This window comes from Papio anubis, chromosome 20 (genome assembly GCF_008728515.1).
Source record: "Papio anubis isolate 15944 chromosome 20, Panubis1.0, whole genome shotgun sequence".
In the NCBI taxonomy this organism is placed as follows: Eukaryota; Metazoa; Chordata; class Mammalia; order Primates; family Cercopithecidae; genus Papio; species Papio anubis.
This window is the reverse complement of record NC_044995.1, coordinates 29,902,036-29,922,949: the sequence shown is the minus strand read 5'-3', so window position 1 is coordinate 29,922,949 and position 20,914 is coordinate 29,902,036. Positions and strand designations below refer to the sequence as shown.

Genomic DNA, 20,914 nt, shown 5'->3' with positions numbered 1-20,914 from the left:
CATTCCGCATGCTAGGTGACCCAGAGAGGTCACCACAGCCCATTAAATGGCTATAGCATATGAAAGTGGGAAGTGAGAGTCCGTCCCTGCTCTGGGTCTTTTGCCCCAGGACAGAAGTTTATGAGGCCAGCTACCTGGGGAGGGCCACATCTCCTGCCTTGGGAACGTTGTTTCCAAATCGAGGTCACTACAGTTAAGGACCCCAATGCACAGGAGTGGGATGGGGTAAAGCAACACCGCATTACAAGAGCCTTGAATCGACCCTGAAGAGTGAGAATCAAATTTAGACTCCTGTCTGAAGCTGACCATTCCGAAGAATTAGGATTTGGGGATGAGACAATGCTCTTGGTTCAGGAAACAAGATTTTCTGGTGCTCGACTCTGTAGCTGTCCTGGGGACTTGTTTCCAACTATGTGCTTTAACTGAACCTAAGGGGATGGGGAACCCGGAAGGAACTCTGAAGCCAAGGGTGAGAGTCCTGCCTTCTGCCTCCCAAACTCCCTCCCCATTGGTGGACATTGGGCGGCAAAGTTTCTTTACAAAGAAGAAAAAAATATCCAGAGACCAGGAAGGCTAATAAATGCTTACCAGGATTATCCAGCCTAATCAACACAAACAGTCCTGCCACATTCGTCCTCTGGGACAGGTGAGGAAACTGAAGTTGGAGGAGGACACCTGGAGCCTGGTCGGGCAACGGGAAGCCTGGAGCCCCAGAGGTCCCAGAATTTACCGCCCTCCAACCCCCTCTCTCCCTCCGGCCCCAGGAGGCTTCATTCCCAGCTCATTCACTTGTCAATCACTCAGACTCTCTGGGCCTCCAGCCCTCCCTGAAGCCCCCGCACTCATCAGGTGACCCTGTGGGTGGCTGCCAGGCTGGGGATGGGGGTGTCTGTGCTTTCCTCGCCCAAGCTGAGAGTGGCCTCTTCCCAAGGGGTGGGCTTCCTCCTTGGTTGGCAGCCAGGAGTCTGGAGTGCAGGTGCCGGGCAGGCAGCACTGGGAGCGATCTGCGACTTGGCTGGAGGCAGAAGGAGCAGCCCCTCGGGGACCAGAGCGCCTTTGCAAGGTGGGCTCGCCGCACACTGCTCCTCTTCTGTGGCCCCGGGACCCCTCCTAGAAGACCCTCCCCATCTCAGGGGACCTTGACCGCCAGCAGCCCCACACCTGCTACCTCTGCCTAGCATTGGGTGCGCCCCTCTAGGGGCAGATGGATCCCTTAGCCCAGCGGGCTTGACAGCAGGGTGGGGACAGTGGGGAGTCCAGAGAGTGTCACCGCCTTCTGCTGGCAACCGCCAGGCAGGGGCTGGGCTCAGCGGACACCCTACATCCGCCCTCCAGATTCTGTTCTCTGACTTCGGCGAATCTGGCCAAGACATGGGGTCTGCGGCCTGGACCGTGGACGCCCCTGGGCCCGGCTTCCCGAGGGGGCCTCGCACTTGGGTGGGGCCCTGCGGCTCCAGGCGCCACACACACCAATGCGCCCGCTCTGGCTGTGAATTTCAGGGAGGGGCGGCAGCAGAGCCCGGGGGCTGGCTGCGTGGGGACTATCACTATCCATCGCCTTTTGCCACCCAGGCGCCCTTTCCAGTCCCTGCGTCGCCTGCAGGGCCGCCCCTCCTCCGCCAGCTGGTTCCTCCCCACTCGCCGCTCTCACGCCCCCCGCGGCTCCGTGGCCCGGGCTCCAAGGCGAGGCCGCCCACGACTGCCACTGGCAGGGACAGCAGGGGCAAATTTCCCAGAGCGGGAAGCCGGCCCCAGCCAGCCCCACTGCAGGGATGGCTCCTAATTCGAGCCCCCGACACCCCAGCCCCGTCCGTCCAGCCCGCACCCTTCGTGGCTCGCTGCCCGCCCGCCCCGCACCCGCTGGGTCCCTCGGATTAGGGCCTCCTGAAGGGCGGGCGCAGCCCAGCGCCACCGAGCCGGGCCTGAGCCCAAACCCTAAACCCGGACCCAGGAACCCCGCCCTCTAGGAACCAGGACTGGCCCTCCTGGCGGGTAGTTGGGAACCTGGGTGTGTATCTGTAGAAACAATTGGTCAAAAGTGGCTTTCTGTTTTCCCAAAGGTAAAGACTCCTTTGTAATTATCTATTTTCTTCTTATTTACTTAAAACGGATAGAATCTCATTATTCAGATGTCCCCATAATTGCGTCAGTGAATTTGAGTACACTTTTTAAAGTTTTTCTTAGTTTGACTGGTCCTTTTGTTTGTTTCTATTTTAAGAAGAATTTTAAATTCTACCTAAAATTAGTAAAGTGAACTCCAAAGTATCTGAGACAGGTCTCAATTTAGAAAATTTATTTTGCCAAGATTAAGGACATACCTGTGACACAGCCTCAGGAGGTCGCGACAACGCGTGCCCAAGGTGATTGGGGCACAGCTTGATTTTATACTTTTTTTTTTTTTTTTTTTTTTTTGAGACGGAGTTTCGCCGTCGTTGCCCAGGCTGAGGTGCAGTGGTGCGATCTCTGGTCACTGCAACTTCTGCCTCCCGGGTTCAAGCAATTCTCCTGCCTCAGCCTCCCGATTAGCTGGGACTACAGGCGCCCGCCACCACGCCCAGCTAACTTTTTGTGTTTTTAGTAAAGACGGGGTTTCACCGTGTTAGCCGGGATAGTCTCCATCTCCTGACCTCGTGATCCACCCGCCTCGGCCTCCCAAAGTGCTGGGATTACAGGCGTGAGCCGCCGTGCCCGGCCCTGATTTTATACATTTTAGGAGACAGGAAACATCAGTCAATATATGGAAGATGTACATTGTCCAAGAAGGTGGGAGAACTCTAAGCGGGGCGGGAGCTTCCAGGTCATAGGTAGATAAAGGACTAATGGTTGCAATTTTTCTGAGATTCTGATTAGCCTTTTACTGGGGTGTTTCCAGGTGTGTCTTTCCTAAGCTTGCCCAAGAGAAACTTGACACCAAGTTTGTATGATTTTAATCTATTTTTGCCAAATTTTTGTCTATTTCATAACATACAACAACAGGTAATTTAACCAAAACCCTTATGGTTTTCTAGCACAATTATATTATAAGCTACACATATATTCTTAGCAAGGTAAAAGCAATAGAAACAATGATGATAAAATAACAACTTTTCTGTGCATGAATAGCCCTTCAGCTGGTGATATCACACAGCCCACTGTTGAGGTTCCGAATCCCACACCCAAAGGCAGTCAAACGATGGAAAATTGACTTGCACACATAGATCTGATTTACAGGTTGGTTGTTGACCCTCACACCATGATTCAGCAAACCTGTAAGGTTGTGACTTTACTGAAAAGACAAAGTTTGCAGGAAGAATAGAGGCTCTGATGCAGTCCACTGTTGAGATTGTGACTCGTGTACTCAGACTCAACATTCAGGAGGTGTTGACCCTCATACCTAGAACTGGGACGTGTGTGGAATTATTATTATTTTCCTTTTTTTTTTTTTTTTTTTGAGATGGAGTCTTACTCTGTCGACCAGGTTGGAGTGCGGTGGCGTGATCTTGGTTCACTGCAATCTCCACCTCCTGGGTTCAAGCAATTCTCCTTTCTCAGCGTCCAGAGTAACTGGGATTACAGGCATGAACCACAATGCCCAGCTAATTTTCGTATTTTTAGTGGAGACAGGGTTTCGTCATATTGGCCAGGCTGGTCTTGAACTCCTGACCTTAGGTGATCTGCCTGCCTCAGCCTCCCAAAGTGCTGGAATTATAGGTGTGAGCCACCACACCTTGCCATGTGTGGAATTATTAATCACACTGCTGAATTTTCCTGCAGATATTATTGTGACATATGCCTCTCCAAGCACCTGAGTGATTTACTCTCCTGTGAGGTCTTAGCTGACAGATTGGATTGTGGCATATTGCTGCATCTGGCGCCTAGGTGATGGGACATTATTTGCCTGCCTTGGCACTACCTACTTGGGGCTTTGTGAATATGTCTGTGCTCATAACTAAGGTGATCTGATTCTCTTCTCTTACCTAGTCTCTGCTCACATGGGAGATAGTGACATATTGCTGTGCCCAATACCAAAGCGACATTACTCTTTGACCTTGACCGTCTTCTCAGAAAACATTGTGACATATTGTTGGGCCCACCACCAACATGATGTGAGTCTCCTGCATGGTCCTTGACCACAGAGATCATCCTGACATATCTCTGAAAGCTCAAAACTATTTGAAGCGATTATCTTGTTATGCCTGCTCCTTGCCCATAGGAGAGAATGTAACATTTCTGTGGGCCCAGCACCTAGTTGATATAAGTGTGCCTAGGCCATGCCTACAAAAGGAAGAATGACTTACCCATGGGTCCAGCACACAGGTGATTCCATTCTACTGCCTTGATTCTTGCCCACAAGAATCATTGTTACATATTTTTGGGCTCTCCCCCTGGATGATGTGAGACTCTTTTTCTTCCTGGGTCCTTTCCACAAAGGAGATTGGGACATATCACTTGACCCAGCACCTACGTGATGTGACTCTCATCTGATGCCTTGGCCCTTCCCACTGGACTGATTGTGACATATAGCTGGGCACAGCTTCTAGGTTATGTGACTCTTCTCTTCTTCCTGAGTCCTGCCCACAGGGGGTATTGTGACATATCTCTAAACACTTCACCTAGATAATGGGACTTTTTCATCTGGGCCCTCCCCAAAGAGCCTATTGTGACATGTTTGGATCAAGCACCTAGGAGATGTTACTCTTCTCTCCTACCTGTTACCTGTTACTGGCAGTGAATCCGTATGGGTACAGGTCTGCAGCAACCTCAATTCTTGCCTCCTCAGAAGAAAAGAACTCAACTGAGGGGCATAAGGCAGAATGAGAGACCAAGGCAAGTAATAGAGCAGGAGTGAAAGTTTATTAGAACAGGAACAAAAGGAAAAAAAGCACACTTGGAAGAGGACCAAGTGGACGACTTAAAAGGCAAGTGCACGGTTTGACCTTTGGAGCTGGGGTTTTTATGTCGGCATACTTCTGGAGTCTTGCATTACTTCTCCCCAGTCACCCACCTCCTGAGATCTTTTTTTTTTTTTTTCCCCTCCTGAGATCTTATTGGAAAGCAGCTGATCACCAGTTTCAGCTGTTTTCTATCTATTAAGAGACTGCCTTTCACTAGCGCCAGCTGTGCTGTAACCAATTATTACTTTAGAGGGACAGCTAACAACTGCCTCACCTGACCATCACCTGATCATTGACTGACGCTCCTGGTGTGTGGGGGGCCCTCACTTGCCCTGTTCATACCTGACTAGCTACCTACTGTAACACTGCATGCATTACGTTTGTGACATATAACAGTGTCCAATACCTAGGTGAAGTGACTGCTGCATGGGCCCTGCCCAACAGGGATGTTGTGATATATTTTTACATTCATGATTTAGGTGATTTGCCTTTCTCTTCCTGCCAGACCCCTGCCAAAATGTGGGATGGTGACATATCACTGGGCCTAATGCCTAGGTAATGTGACTCTCGTCTTTTGCATGGGCCCCACGTATTCTGAGTACTGTGACATATCACTGGGCCAAACACCTAGAATATGGGAGGTGCTGGCCTGTGTACTGTAAACAGAACTTTAGCCCTACCACTCTCAAGAGGCTCATGACATATCTCTGCATTTATCATCCAGGAGATGTGACTCTCCCCTGCTGCCTTCAGCTTCCCCACAGGGAAGATTGTGACATAACACTGACCCAGTAACAGGATGATGTGTTTCCTTTTCCTGGGCCTTGCTCACAGGGACCAGTGTGACATATCACTAGACCCAGCACCCAGGTGCTGTGACTCTGCTGCCTGTGCCCTGCTTTCAGAACAGGATCGTAAAATATACCTGGCCGAGTACCCAGTGATGTGACTCTTCTCCCGGGTTCCTGCCATCAGAGAAGATTGTGAAAAATCCCTGACCTACCATCAAAGTGATGTGACTCTCCTGCTCACTCTCTATCCACAGGTGGGATTGAGAAGTATATCTTCATTCACAGGCATACCCAGCGAGCAATGAGGACTGTCATTCTCACAAATAGACAAAGACTTCTGGTTTGGTCCTAAGTGTCACATGTGGATGCAGTCCCCAGTCGAAATTGTGACTGTTATATTTGGATCTGGCCACAGGTGGCCAGATCACAGACACGGTGAGAACTCTCATACCTGGATCTAGCCAATAAGAGAGATGTTAGCTCTCATTCCTGGGCTTAGGACAATGGGTAAGATCATGAGTTTATACCAGCACATAGATCCAAGAGTGGGTTGTGGCTCTCAGGCATACCATCTAAAGCCCTCGGATGACACAAAGAGTGTGGTAACAGGGCCCACTGCACAGGTGAGATAGTGACTATGGTATGCATGCCCAGTTCACAGTAAGAATTTTCACCCTCTTAAATAGCCACAGCCCACTGTTGAGGTTTTGAATCTCAAACGCGAAGGAGCTGAAAGTTAGAATTGTGACTCATATGAGGATCAGGTCCACAGATGAGATAGTGAATCTTGGACCAAGATTCAACACACCTGTGAGGCTGTGACTCTTCTACCAGGACACAGTCTAAGAACTGAAGCTCTCATGCACAAATCCAGTCTATCACTGAGATTCTGACTGGCATACTGAGACCCAACACTCAAGATCTTGACTATTATCCCTAGAGCTGGATGTGTTTGGGATTGTTTATCTCATCCCTGAATCTTTCTACAGGTGTGATTGTGGCATATGTTTTTGCCCATACCCTGAGTGATTTTAGTTTCCTGCCTGAGCCCAGCCCACAGATGGAACTGCAACATATACTGAGGCCAAGCAGCTAGGTAACATGACTCTTCTCATCTGCCTGAACCTGTCACTTAGAAGTAATTGTGACATATTTCTGAATACCGACAGGAAAGATTGTGTCATATCACTGAGCCCAGCACCTAGGTGATGTGCTGCTTCTGCCATAGTTCTCCCCACATAAAACATTGTGACATATTTCTGGGCCAATTACGTAAGTTAAATGAGTCTTTGCTTATGCCTGGATCTCGCCCTCAGAAGAACTCATAACATGTTGCTGGACCCAGCACCTAGGTAATTTGAGTCTTCTCTGCTGCCTGGCCCCTGCCAACAGAAGGGATTTTAAAACCATTGTTTAACCTAGCACATACATTTTATGACTCACTTTTTGCTAAGCCTCCCTGCTAACCATTGAATTACAACATATTGCTGAAACCAGAATAATATGCATAATCCTCTCTTTGCCTGGCATTGCCCACAGTGGGTGTTGTTACATACACAGTCATCTTCTAAGTAATGTGACTGTCCTCTTCTGCTTGGGAACTGCCGACATGAAAGATTGTGACATATCACTAGGCCCAGATCCCAGTTGATGTGACTGTCTTTTTTCCTTGATCCCACTCATAGTGCAGATTGACATATTCCTGTCCTAGCATCCAAGTGATGTGACTCTTCTGCCTGGTTCCTACCTACAGGTGGGATTGTGACATACACCTGGCACCTGCTCACTGGTGCAATGATGACACTCATACCTCAACCCACAAAACAGGAGAAATATTGATTCTCTCTGGTAGACTTAGGGCAACAGGTAAAGTCTTCGTCTGTTACTTGTATGAAGGTCAGAGAAAATTACAATACTCATGCAAATTGTATAAAGTTTTCAATTGTTGCAAAGAGTGTCATAACAAAGCCCAGCACACAGGTGAAATTTTGACTCTCAAATGCATACCCAGCCAATAGTTAGAATTTTTATCCACACACACGTTTTTAGCCCACAGTTAAGATCCCATATCTCACATGTAAATGCAGTTCACAGTTGGAATTGTGACTGGTATATGTGGATCTAGCCACAGGTAGGATGGTGACTCACTTCTGAACCCAGCTGACAGGTGCAATAACGACTCTAATACCTGGATGCAGCAAATTCGAGAGAGGTTGACTCTAATACCTGTGCTTAGGGCAACAGTACAATCATGGATCACACCAGCACAAGAGTCTCAGAGCAGATTGTGACTCTCAGGAATATTATACAAAGCCTTTGAGTGGTACACGGAGTGTCATAACAGTACCAATCACGGAGGTGAGATTGTGATTCTTACATGCACACCCACCCAAAAGTAAAAGTTGTCACCACATGGACACTGCTCACCTTAAGGTTCTGAGTCTTACACTGAGAGGCAGTTGAAAGTTAAAATTGTGAGTCTCATACATGGATCCCACTCACAGGTAGGGTGGTGACTCTTGGGAAAGAATTCAACATGCCCGTGAGCCTGTGACTTTCATACCAGGGCACAGTCCTTGGGTGGGATTGGGACTCTCACGCACGGATCCAATATATCATTGGAATCGTGAGTCATGTACTTGCACATAACTCACAGGAGATGTTGACTCTCATGCCTAAAGCTGGGACGTGTGCAGAATTGTAAATCTAACCACAGGACCTTCTTGCATATGTGATTTTTACATACCCATTTGCCTAGCATTTGAGTAATTCCACTTGTCTGTGTAGGCCAAGCCCTTAGATGGTGTTGTGACATGAATTGAGTCAAGAATCTATGTGATGTAACTCTCCTTCCTGGGTGCTGCCCTCAAAGGAGATTTTGACATATTGCTGGGCCCACACACATTAGTCGTGTGAATCTTTTCTCCTGCCTGGTTGCTACACACTGGGAGCATTGTGGCATATCACTGGGCCCATTACCAGGTGATATGACTCTCCTACCATGTCTGGCCCCTGTCCACCTTAAGGATTGTGATGTATCAGTGGGCCCAGCACCCAGGTGAAGTGAATATCCTCTCCTGTTTGGCTACTGCATACAGGGGGCATGGTGACATATTGCGGTGCCCAACATTATGATAATGTGATTTTACTGCATGGGCAGTGTTCACAGGATGGTATTGTGACATATAACTAGACCCAGCACCTAGATAATGTGACTCTCCTCTCCTGCCCAGGTCCTGCTTATAGAGCAAATTATGACATATTGCTGAGTCTAGCACCTAGGTGATGTGACTCTCCTGCCTTAGCCTTGCTCACAGGGGACTTTTCGACATACCTCTGGGTTCATCATCTAGATGATGTGACTCTCTTCTTCTGCCTGTGCTTTGCCCACAGGAAAGCCTGGACCACATCACTTGGCTGAGCACCCAGGTAATGTGACTCTTTTTTTGTGCCTTGCCCACAGGGGACATTGTGACATTTCACTAGGCCCAGCATTTAGGTGATGTGACTGTCTTGCCTGGGTCCTGCCTATAGGGGAACTGTGAAATATTTCTGGTCCAGTGCCCAGGGGATGTGATGCTCTAGCCTGGTCTCTGCTCCCAGGTGGAATTGTGACATATACGTATGCCCAGCTAACAGGGATGAGGAGGACTCTTATACCTGGACTCAGCTAATAGGAGAGATTGCAACTTTCATAGCCAACATTAGGGCCACCAGTAATGTCCTGGGTTTCCTAATTGTATGAATATCAAAAAGGATTACATCGCTTACTCATATTGCATAAAGCACTTGAGTGTACAGAGAGTATTGTAACAGGGCTCAGTACAGAGGTGAGATTGTGACTCTCCTATGCACACCCAGGCAACAGTTATAACTGTCACTCTCTCACATGGACACAGCCCGCTGGTAAGATCCTGAATCTGACTCATGAACACAGTTCACAGCTGGAATTGTGACTATCATATGTGGATACAGCCACCAGTCAAATTCAGACTCATGTATGAACTCAGCTCACAGGAATGGTGAGAACTGTCATGCCTGGATCCAGCCAATAAGAATTCATTCACAGTTTTCTAATGGCTCTACGAACAACAGAAATAAAAAAGGAATCTCTTGTATGCACTCATGGGGTACACTTATATGTAGAGAATTTTGCTGCCAACATTATATATAACGAAACTTTCACCTTGATAGGTAAAAGATGAAGGCTAATGTGGGTGAGAAGTTTTAATGAAACATTTGTTGCCTCATAACATCAGAAACACAATATCGATCCACTGCTTTTAACCTACTTCATAAGTTAAAAATAACTTCTTCAGAATAGGTTAAAGAGCGTTGCCAGCAGGCCATTACTCTTCTGAATGGGCATCATCTGTTAGATCATTTTTTCCATGGCTAAGCATAAATGAAGCAATGGTCAGAAATTTATCCCCCAAAATAGGGCTCTATAGCAGATTCTAATGTAAAGGCTACGGTTACACAATAGGCATTAAATGTTCTAATTAAAGTTCTGCTAAATAATAAAATTTCTTTTGATTACTTACTGGATAAACAGAGAACTACCTGTACAGTTGCTAATACTTGTAGTTGCACAAGGTAGAATACATCGTGTATTACAGAGATGCAGTTGTAGGGGATTAATGAACAGGCTGCTTGGTTGAAATGAGTAGATCATTTATCTAGCTCATTATTTAATCTATTGGATTTCAGTTGGTTGTTCATGGGGATCTTGGCTAAGAAGCATGGTTTCAACTGTTTTATTTTTGGTTTTGTTTTGTTTTGTTTGTTTGTTTGAGACAAAGTCTTACTCTGTAGTCCAGGCTGGAGTGCAGTGGCATGATCTTGGCTCACCACAACCTCCACCTCCCGGGTTCAAGTGATTCTCCTGCCTCAGCCTCCAGAGTGGCTGGGATTATAGGTACGCACTACTGCACCTGGCTAATTTTTAGTATTTTTAGTAGAGACAGAATTTCACCATGTTGGCCAGGCTGGTCTTGAACTCCTGACCTCAGGTAATCTGCCCACCTTGGCCTCCCAAACTGTTAGGATTACAGTTGTGAGCCACCGCGCCCGGCCTGTTTCAACTTTTGGCATTATCCTCCTGCTAGTCAAAATAGTAGTCTCCCAGGCTGGGCGTGGTGGCTCATACCTGTAATCCGAGCACTTTGGGAGGCTGAGGTGGGTGGATCACCTGAGGTTGGGAGTTTGAGACCAGCGTGACCAACGTGGAGAAACCCTGTCTCTACTAAAAATACAAAAAAATTAGCTGGGCATGGTGGTGCATGCCTGTAATCTCAGCTACTCAGGAGGCTGAGGCAAGAGAATCACTTGAACCCGGGAGGTGTAGGTTGCAGTGAGCCGAGATTGTGCTATTTGACTGCAGCCTGGGCAACAAGAGTGAAACTCTGTCTAAAAAAAAAAAAAAAAAATTGTAGTATCCCTACTGCACTGTATTCTCTCAAAAATTATAAATGTTTACATGCAGTCATCTCTAGAATGTCAAATAGTCTGTCGTTGACTGGACTGACAGAACTCAAAGATATACGTGACTATGAAGACACCATAACCTGTGAATAACATTGTAAGGACAAAAACCCTAAATAATGGAAATTGAGAGTGGCACTAAGGCCCTGAGTTTTGGTCACACTCTGACCTACGTAAGAAATTTATCAAAAAGGGAGGGTTTTAAAAAACAAAGTTGGCAGGGTGCGGTGGCTCACCCCTGTAATCCCAGCACTTTGGGACGCCGAGGTGGGCAGATCACGAGGTCAGGAGATGGAGAGCATCATGGCCAATAGGGTGAAAACCCATCTCTACTAAAAATACAAAAATTATCTGGGTGTGGTGGCGCGTGCCTGTAATCCCAGCTACTCGGGGGGCTGAGGCACGAGAATCGCTTGAACCCAGGAGGCGGTGGTTGCAGTGAGCTGAGATTGCGCTACTCCACTCCAGCCTGGCAACAGAGTGAGACTCCTCAAAAAAACAAAACAAAAGTTACTGGAGGCCATCATTCTAAACTGAGCTTGTATACTAGTTCCAAACAGACCAACAAACCAAAATGAGTCACCTGTGCTAAATGTGACATAATCAAACTGAAATTTTAAGAAAATAGGTAGATCCTAAAACAGGCCAGGTTTATATTTTTTTTCGGAAACAGCAGATTTCAACACAAGGAAGCCCCTTCGAACCCTTTAAAAAATAAATAATAGGCCAGACACGGTGGCTCACACCTATAATACTAGCACTTTGGGAGGCTGAGGTGGGCGGATCATCTGAGGTCAGGAGTTCGAGACCAGTCTGGCCAACATGGTGAAACTCCGTCTCTACTAAAAATACAAAAATTAGCCGAGCGTGGTGGCAGGCTCCTGTAATCACAGCTACTTGGGAGACTGAGGCAGGAGAATCATTTGAACCCGGGAGGTGGAGGTTGCAGTGAGTTGAGATTGTGCCATTGCACTCCAACCTAGGTGACAGAGTGAAACTTCATCTCAATAATAAATAAATAAATAAATAAATACACAAAGATAATAAAATAACCGGAAGCCCATGTTTCCACTTTCAAAAAAAAAAACCACACACACACACAGTTCTGCCATTTTACACTAGGATTTGACACTAAATAAGTATTCTATTTTTTTTTTTTTTTTTTTTTTAAGATGCAGTCTTGTTCTGTGGTCCACGCTGGAGTGCAGTGGTGAGATTTCCATGCACTACAACATCTGCCTCCTGGCTTCAAGTGATTCTCCTCCCTCAGCCTCCGAAGTAGCTGGGATTACAGGCACCTGCCATCATGCCCGGCTAATTTTTGTATTTTTGTAGAGACAGGGTTTTACTATGTTGGCCAGGCTGGTCGTGAACTCCTGATCTAAGGTGATCTGTCCGTCTGGGCCTTGCAAAGTGCTGGGATTACAGGCGTGAGCCACCACACTTGGCCAGTAAGTACATTTTTATGGCAACAGAGCAATATCAATATCTAAAGTTCTGATATATCTCTCAAAATTGAGATGACCAAAAGAGAAAAATTGTTAATTATATTCTAATGCTGCCACTTTCACGTTTAATTTTTTTCAATAGGTTTTTTTTAACACACTAAACTGAAACCTAACTTGATATATAAATAGACTGTACCCATTCTTGTACCAGCCACAATATTAGAATGTCAACTGTTCGAATCATGTTCAAATCAGGCAAATTCTAAGCTGTAATCAATCTGGCCCTTTCTGTACCTTCCTTGCATTTTCTGTATGTCGCTTTGCTTTTTCCACCATGTGGCTATGCTGCAGTATCTCTGAGCCTACCCTGGATCCACCGGGTATCTGATTTGCAAATCATTTTTTGCTCAATTTAACTCTGTTAAATTTAATTTCTCTAAAGTTTTTGTTTTTCTTTTACACGTTTTGAAATTATTTCTATGATGAAAAATAAATAACGTTCTTGGACTTTGACTTTCTAAGCTCATCTCTCAGCTATTCTTTCTAATTATTCTATGTCTGTTCAAAATGCTCCTGCAATTTTTTGAGACAGTGTCTCACTCTTTTATCCTGGCTAGAGTGTGGTAGGTGGTGTAACCACTTATCGCTCATTGCAGCCTTAATTGTCTTGGTTCACACAGTCCTAGTTCAGCTGCAACTACAGGTATGCAACATCATGCCTGGCTAATTTTTTAAAATTGTTTTCATAGACACAGGATCTTACTATGTTGCCCAGGCAGTACTTGAACTCCTGAATCCAAGTGATTCTTTCAACTCAGCCTCCCAAAGTGCTAGGATTACAATTGTGAGGCACCTTGTGCTTCTGCAATTTCTTAACAAGATTATTCCCAATAATAAAAAGTACTACATGGGAACAAATCTAAAAAAAAAAAAAAAGTCCAGCTTCTATTGTAAAAGTATAATTATCCAGTATTTCATGGGTCTGCAGAAGCCAATAGTTTGATCTATGGAGGAGCATAGATCAACAAATTCAGTTTATTCTGAGTTTCAGCCCAGCCACTTAGTAGGTGTGGATCTTTGGACAAGTTTCTTGATGTAAAAGAGTTGTATAAACCACATATGCAAAAAAGGCAGAATAATAGTGATTGCAAAAATTGTAGCAATTTTTCTTTTTCTCTTGTTTCTTTTTTTTTTTTTTTTGAGATGGAGTTTCATTCTGTCACCTAGGCTGCAGTGCAGTGGCGTGATCTTGGCTCACTGCAACCTCTGCCTCTGGGGTTGGAGCAATTCTCCTGTCTCAGCTTCCTGAGTAGCTGAGATTACAGGTGTGCACCACCATGTCCAGTAAATTTTTGTATTTTTTGTAGAGACGGGGTTTTGCCATTTTGGCCAGGCTGGTCTTGACCTCAGGTGATCCACCCACCTAGGCCTCCTGGAGTGCTGGGATTACAGTCGTGAGCCACGGTGCCTGGCCACAGCAATTTTTCATCCCTCCTATATCCATGCCCATTGCCAGGTGCTTTTACAGCTGCTCCCATTGAGATACAGAATCTGTTTTACAAAGCCTAAATCTGGCTGGCCTTGTTTGCTCAGGGCAGTAGAAACCTGTGAACTGACAGTGTGCTAGTTTGGGGAAGGGCTGAAATGGTCTTGAATACTACTTTTTTATTTTTAAAGTTTGGCCATTGCCGGGAGCAGTGCCTCAGGCCTGTAATCCTAGTATTTTGGGAGGCTGAAGCCAGCTGATCACCTGAGGTCAGGAGTTCAAGACCCGTGTTGCCAACGTGGTGAAGCCCTGTCTCTAATAAAGTATATAAAATTAGCTGGGCGTGGTGGCGGGTGCCTGTAATCTAAGCTACTCAGGAGGCTGAGGCAGGAGAATCACTTGAGCCTGGGAGGCGGAGGTTGCAGCGAGCCGAGACTGTTCAAATGCACTCCAGCCTGGGCAAGAGAGACTCCGTATCAAAAAAAAAGAAAAAAAAGAAAAAAAAAATTAAAATTCATATGTGGCTCACATTTTATTTCAGAGGACTGCCTTTTTAAAAAAAAACTTAGGCTGCCTCCTTAAAGAACTGAAGCCAGGAGAGTCATTGTCATGTGCGTCCGTGTGAAGAGACCACCAAACAGGCTTTGTGTGAGCAACATGGCTGTTTATTTCACCTGGGTGCAGGCGGGCTGAGTCCGAAAAGAGAGTCAGCTAAAGGAGATTAAGGGTGGGGCCGTTTTATAGGGTTTGGGTAGGTAAAGGAAAATTACAGTCAAAGGGGGGTTGTTCTCTGGCGGGCAAGAGTGGGGTCACAAGATGCTCAGTGGGGGAGCTTTTTGAGCCAGGATGAGCCAGGAAAATGAATTTCACAAGATAATATCATCGCTTAAGCCAAGGACCGACCATTTTCACTTCTTTTGTGGGAGAATGTCATCAGTTAAGGCGAGGCAGGGCATTTGCACTTCTTTTGTGATTCCTCAGTTACTTCAGGCCATCTGGGCGTATAGTGCAAGTCACAGGGGATGCGATGGCTTGGCTTGGGCTCAGAGGCCTGACAGTCATAAAAGCCGAAATTTAAATATAATTGTTATTCTATTCTTTTCCTTTGTGAATAGCCATATAGTAAGTACATTATTTATAAATCTATATGACCTTATACACAAAGCTAATGGCAAATCCCCTCTGGGGTGGGCCTGGCTCATCTCATGGAGGAAGTCCTGCCTGAAAAGGGTGCAGACTGGGCTATCACTCTTTCTTCATTGAGCTGCGCGTCTGAGCACGTCTTCCGTGACTCCGGGGCTGAATGGGCGGGGCCTTAAACGACATCCAATCAGGGATGCTTGGCTAAGAATCGTCCAATCAGACCCCAGCTGAAGCGGACAGCGCGGCTTCCGGGATTTGGCGCGGCCTTTGTGTTTCGCAGCAGCTGGAGCTCCTGGACTCCGTGGCTTCCTGAGGTACAGGTATTGGGAGATCCACAGCTAAGACGCCAGGACTCCCTGGAAGCCTAGAAATGGTGAGAGCGCCGGTTCCCACATCCCGAGAGAGGGGAAGGGCTGGTTGGAAGTGGTGGGAAGTGGCTGTGGCGGGACTCAGGCCTCCCCGCAGTCAGCCCCTCTGCGCCCCGAGTTCTCCTAGCCCCGCTCTGTCTCAGTCCCCTTCAGCCATAAGATGGCGGCTGCGCTGACAGCCAGGCTCCCCGGCAGTCCTGTCTCTTCGCTGCGCAGTGACTGTGCCCTGGCCTGGAGCCCTCCCTGGGCAGCTCTGCATCGCAGCGCCGCGTCTCTCCCAGATTGTGCAGGGACCACGGGAGTTCCTAAGTCCCCCTTTCTTCTTTTAAAAATTTATGGGAGTCACCGCAAAAATATTAAAGAATTTAATTAGAGTTGTTCAAAAATTATAGAGCACCCCTATGGGTTGTAGTTTGTGGTCCATTAGAGGGGCTTGAACAAAAGACTTTTATAAGGTGCATCATGAAAAAACCCAAATTCAGTAATCAGGCACAGTGACATAGTTTCCTAATTTCCACCTTGAGCGTACAAATTTCCTGGTTTGTAATCAGAGCTTAATTGGCTGTTTATATTTGGTTAAGACTGAATTTCGTTTCCTTTAATGTAGTAATTAAAAAATAAATAAATGCATTTGAGTTAGTTTTTTTTTTTTTTTTAAGTAGGACTCCAGAGAGTAGATTTCCACGTCAGCCTGATTCCATGTCACTTGACTATTTTCTTTTTGAGATGGAGTTTCACTCTTTTGCCCAGACTGGAGTGCAGTGGCGCACGATTTCGGCTCACTGCAACCCCCGCCTTCCTGATTCAAACTATTCTTCTGCTTCAGCCTCCCGAGTAGCTGGGATTACAGGCTCCCGCCATCATGCCCGACTAATTTTTGTATTTTTAATAGAGATGGGGTTTCACCATGCTGGCTAGGGTGGTCTCGAACTCCTGACCTCGTGATCCGCCCGCCTTGGCTTCCCAAAGTGCTGGGATTACAGGCGTAAGCCTCCTGTCACTTAACTGTTTTCACACTCCACAGAGGACCGATTATGCCCTGCATAGTTTTTCTTTTCCTTTTTTTTTTTGAGATGGAGTTTCATTATTGTTGCCCAGACTGAAGTGCAGTTGTGTAATCTCTGCATACTGCAACCTCCGTCTCCCGGGTTGAAGCGATTCCCTTGCTTCAGCCTCCCGAATAGCTGGGATTACAGGTGCCCGCCACCACGCCCAGCTAATTTTTTTGTATTTTTAGTAGAGAGGGAAGTTCACTGTGTTGGCCAGGATGGTTTTGAACTCCTGACCTCGCGATCCACCTGCCTCGGCCTCCCAATAGTGCTGGGAATACAGGCGTGAGCCTCTGCGTCTGGCTATGCCCTGCATTTTTTATATGTTTTTTCGAGCAGGGTCTCAAATGTACCGCCAGTCCTCCTTTTCTCCAGCCTAACTGTGGCTTAAAGTAAAATACCAAATTTCCATCTCCTTCTGACAAGTCCAAATGCTAACTTTTCCTCCCCAATTCAGATTATTAACTTATTTTATTTTAAGTTAAATAAACTGTACACAGGTTGTCACACTGCTCGTTGTTCTGTGATTCCAGATCTCCTCTTAGGGTGAGAGAGGACTGAAAACTGGGAGAATAGGAACTCTGGCCGGGCGCAGTGGCTCACACCTGTAATCCCAGCACTTTGGGAGGCTGAGGCGGGCAGATCATGAGGTCAGGAGAGGAGACCATGGTGAAACCCCGTCTCTACTAAAAATACAAAAAATTAGCTGGGCGAGGTGGCAGGTGCCTGTAGTTCCAGCTACTCGGGAGGCTGAGGCAGGAGAATGGCGTGAACCCGGGAGGCGGAGCTTGCAGTGAGCTGAAATCGAGCCACTGCTCTCCAGCCTGGGCAACAGAGCGAGACTTCATCTCAAAAAAAAAAAAAAAAAATAGGAGCTCTGATGATCCCATTTTTCCACAGCTGCCACCACAGGATTCCCACCCACTCACAATCATGCCCGCTAGACACTGCACACCACTCCCAGGACTAGGCACCACCCTCAAAAACTTAACCATGGCATTTTTGATCCTAGTGTTTTTTGCCAAAATCCCATAAAATTGTCTACAAATCTTTTGGCATATCCCTACCCCCAGACGCTGAATCTGTAGCAGCAACCTGTTTTCTCCACCAACTTGGGGTTCCGGGCCACCTGTTCATAATCTCACCTGCTGTGTGGACCCAGAAATAAGTAGCACAAGCCAGACCTGCCTACATTGCACTCTTCCCCACCCACTGAGTTTCTTTCTTTTAACTGTCATTTTTGTTTTAGGGGTACACGTGCAGGTTTACTGTATAGGTAAAGTTGTGTCATGGAACTTCGATGCACATTATTTTGTCACAGAGGTACTAAGTGTAACACCAAACTTTTTTTTTTTAATCTTTGCTCTCTCACCCTCCACCCTCAAGTAAGCTTCAGTGTCTGTTGTTTTCCTGTTTGTGTCCATGTGTTCTTATTATTTAGCTCTTACTTAGAAATGAGAACATTCAGCTGGGCACAGTGGCTCACGCTTGTAATCCCAGCACTTTGGAAGGCTGAGTCGAGTGGATCACGAGGTCAGGAGTTTGAGACCAGCCTGACCAGCATGGTGAAACCCCATCTCTACTAAAAATACAAAAATTAGCGGGGCGTGGTGGCACACGCCTGTAATCCCAACTCAGGAGGCTGAGGCAGGAGAATCACTTGAACCCGGGAGGCGGAGGTTGTGATAAGCCGAAATCAAGCCACTGCACTCCAGCCCGGGCGACAGAGCTAGACTCTGTCTCAAGAAAAAAAAAAAAAAAAGAGAAAAAGAACATGCGTTTGCTTTTCTCTTTCAGCATTAGTTTTCTAAGGATAATGGACTACAGTTCCATCCATGTTGCTGCAAAAAACATCTTGTTCTTTTTTTATGGCCATACAGTATTCCATGATATTTATATGCTATATTTTTCTTTTTATATAAATATTCTATTTTATTTTCTTCTTATTTTATTATTATTTCAGATGGTGTTTCGCTCTTGTTGCCCAGGCTGGAGTCAATGGCGTGATCTCTGCTCACTGCAACCTCTGCCTCCTGGGTTGAAGTGATTCTCTTGCCTCAGCCTCCTGAGTAGCTGGCCTTACAGACGTGCACCACTATGCCCAGCTAATTTTGTACTTTTAATAGAGATGGGGTTTCTCCCTGTGGGCCAGGCTGGTCTCAAATTCCTGACCTTAGGTGGTCTGCCCTCCTTGGCCTCCCAAAGTGCTGGGATTACAGGCATGGGCCACCACGCCCGGCCTTCTCATTTTATTTTAAGGGGAGGCAGGGTCTTACTCTGTCAGGTAGGCTGGAGGGTAGTGGCGTGATCTTGGCTGACTTCAGCCTCAACATCCTGGGTCCAGGCAATCCTCCTACCTCAGCCCCTTATGTAGCTGGGACTACAGGTGCACACCACCACACCCAGCTGATTTTCCTTTAGTATACTTTGTAGAAATGGGATTTCTCCATGTTTCCTTGGCTGTTCACAAACTCTTGAACTCAGGCAGTCTTGAGCCTCTTAAATTGCTTGGCCTCTTAAATTGCTGCGATTACAGGCATGAGCCACTGCCCTTCTCTGTATTATATTTTCTTTTTCTTTTCTTTTTTTTTTTTTTTTTGAGACGGAGTCTCGCTGTGTCGCCCAGGCTGGAGTGCAGTGGCCGGATCTCAGCTCACTGCAAGCTCTGCCTCCCGGGTTTTTACGCCATTCTCCTGCCTCAGCCTCCCGAGTAGCCGGGACTACAGGCACCCGCCACCTCACCCGGCTAGTTTTTTGTATTTTTTAGTAGAGACAGTGTTTCACCGTGTTAGCCAGGATGGTCTAGAACTCCTGACCTCGTGATCCGCCCATCTCGGCCTCCCAAAGTGCTGGGATTACAGGCTTGAGCCACCGCGCCCAGCCTATATTTTCTTTATCCAGTTTACCATTGATAGGATTTAGGTTGATTTCATGTCTTTGCTATTGTGAATAGTTCTGCAGTGATCATGAGTGTGCATGTGTTTTTATGGCAGAATAACTTGTATTTCTTGAGGCATACACCGAATTATGAGGTTGCTGGGTCAAATGCTAATTCTGTTTTTAGTTCTCTGAGGAATCACCAAACTGCTTTTCACAATGGTTGAACTAATTTACACTCCCACCACCTTGCCAGGATCTGGTGGTTTTTTTTGTTGTTTTTTTTTTTTTGAGACAGAGTCTCGCTCTGTTGCCCGTGCTGGAGTACAGTGGCACAATCTCGCAATCTCGGCTCATTTGCAACCTCCACCTCCTGCTTCCCGGGTTCAAGCGATTCTCATGTCTCAGCCTCCTGAATAGCTGGGATTATAGGCATTTGCCACCATGCACAGCTAATATTTTCTATTTTTAGTAGAGATGGGGTTTTACCATGTTGACCAGGCTGGTCTCGAACTCCTGCCCTCAAGTGATCCACCCACCTCAGCCTCCCAAAGTGCTAGGATTACAGGCAAAAGCCACCGCGCCCAGCCCTGCATCTGTACTTTTTTGATGTTTTAATAATAGCCATTCTGGCTTATGTGAGATGGTATCTCATTGTGTATTTTGTTTGCATTTCTCTAATGATTAATGATGAGTATTTTTTTTATATGCTTGTTAGCCACCTGTATATTTTCTTTTGAAAGGCATCTGTTCATCATCTTTGCTTCCTTTTTAATAAGGTTGTTTGTTTTTCCTTGTAAATTTGTTTAAGTATTTTATGGATTGCGGATATTAGATGTTTGTCAGCAGCATAGTTTGCAAATACATTATTCTATTCTGTAGGTTGTTTACTCTGTTGATAGTTTCCTTTGATGTGAAGAAGCTCTTTGGTTTAGTTAGGTCTCGTTTGTCAATTTTTGCTGTTGTTGCAATTGTTTTTAATATTTTCTTTTTTCTTTTTTTTTGAGACGGAGTTTCACTCGTTGCCTAGACTGGAGTGCAACGGCATGAGCTCACTGCAACCTCCGCCTCCTGGGTTCAAGTGGTTCTGCTGTCTAAGCCTCCCAAGAAACTAGGATAACAGGCATGAGCCACCATGCCTGGCTAATTTTGTATTTTTAGTAGAGGCAGGGTTTCACCATGTTGGTCGGACTAGTCTCAAACTCCTAACCTCAGGTGATCCACCTGCCTTAGCCTTCCAAAGTGCCGGGATTATAGGCGTGAGCCACTGTGCCTGGCCTGTCCTGTGTCTTTATAATGCTCATGTTTCTCATGCTGAGAATAGTTGTGTACTTTGGGTATTTAAAGATAAATTTTTTTTTAGGGGAATATTTTCTGGTGGACTTGATCAATAT

General features: G+C 46.2%; 1 long non-coding RNA gene across 1 annotated transcript in view; it reads left to right on the top strand.

Annotated features, from left to right (window-relative positions):
- Window positions 1–4,975: 4,975 nt before the first annotated feature.
- LOC101015838 overlaps window positions 4,976–20,914 on the top strand; it is an 18,408-nt gene continuing 2,469 nt past the window's right edge. Inside the window, exons 1-2 of the long non-coding RNA XR_004180496.1 lie at window positions 4,976–5,919; window positions 9,059–9,094. This is a non-coding gene — a long non-coding RNA (uncharacterized LOC101015838). The remainder of the gene's footprint in view (window positions 5,920–9,058; window positions 9,095–20,914) is intronic.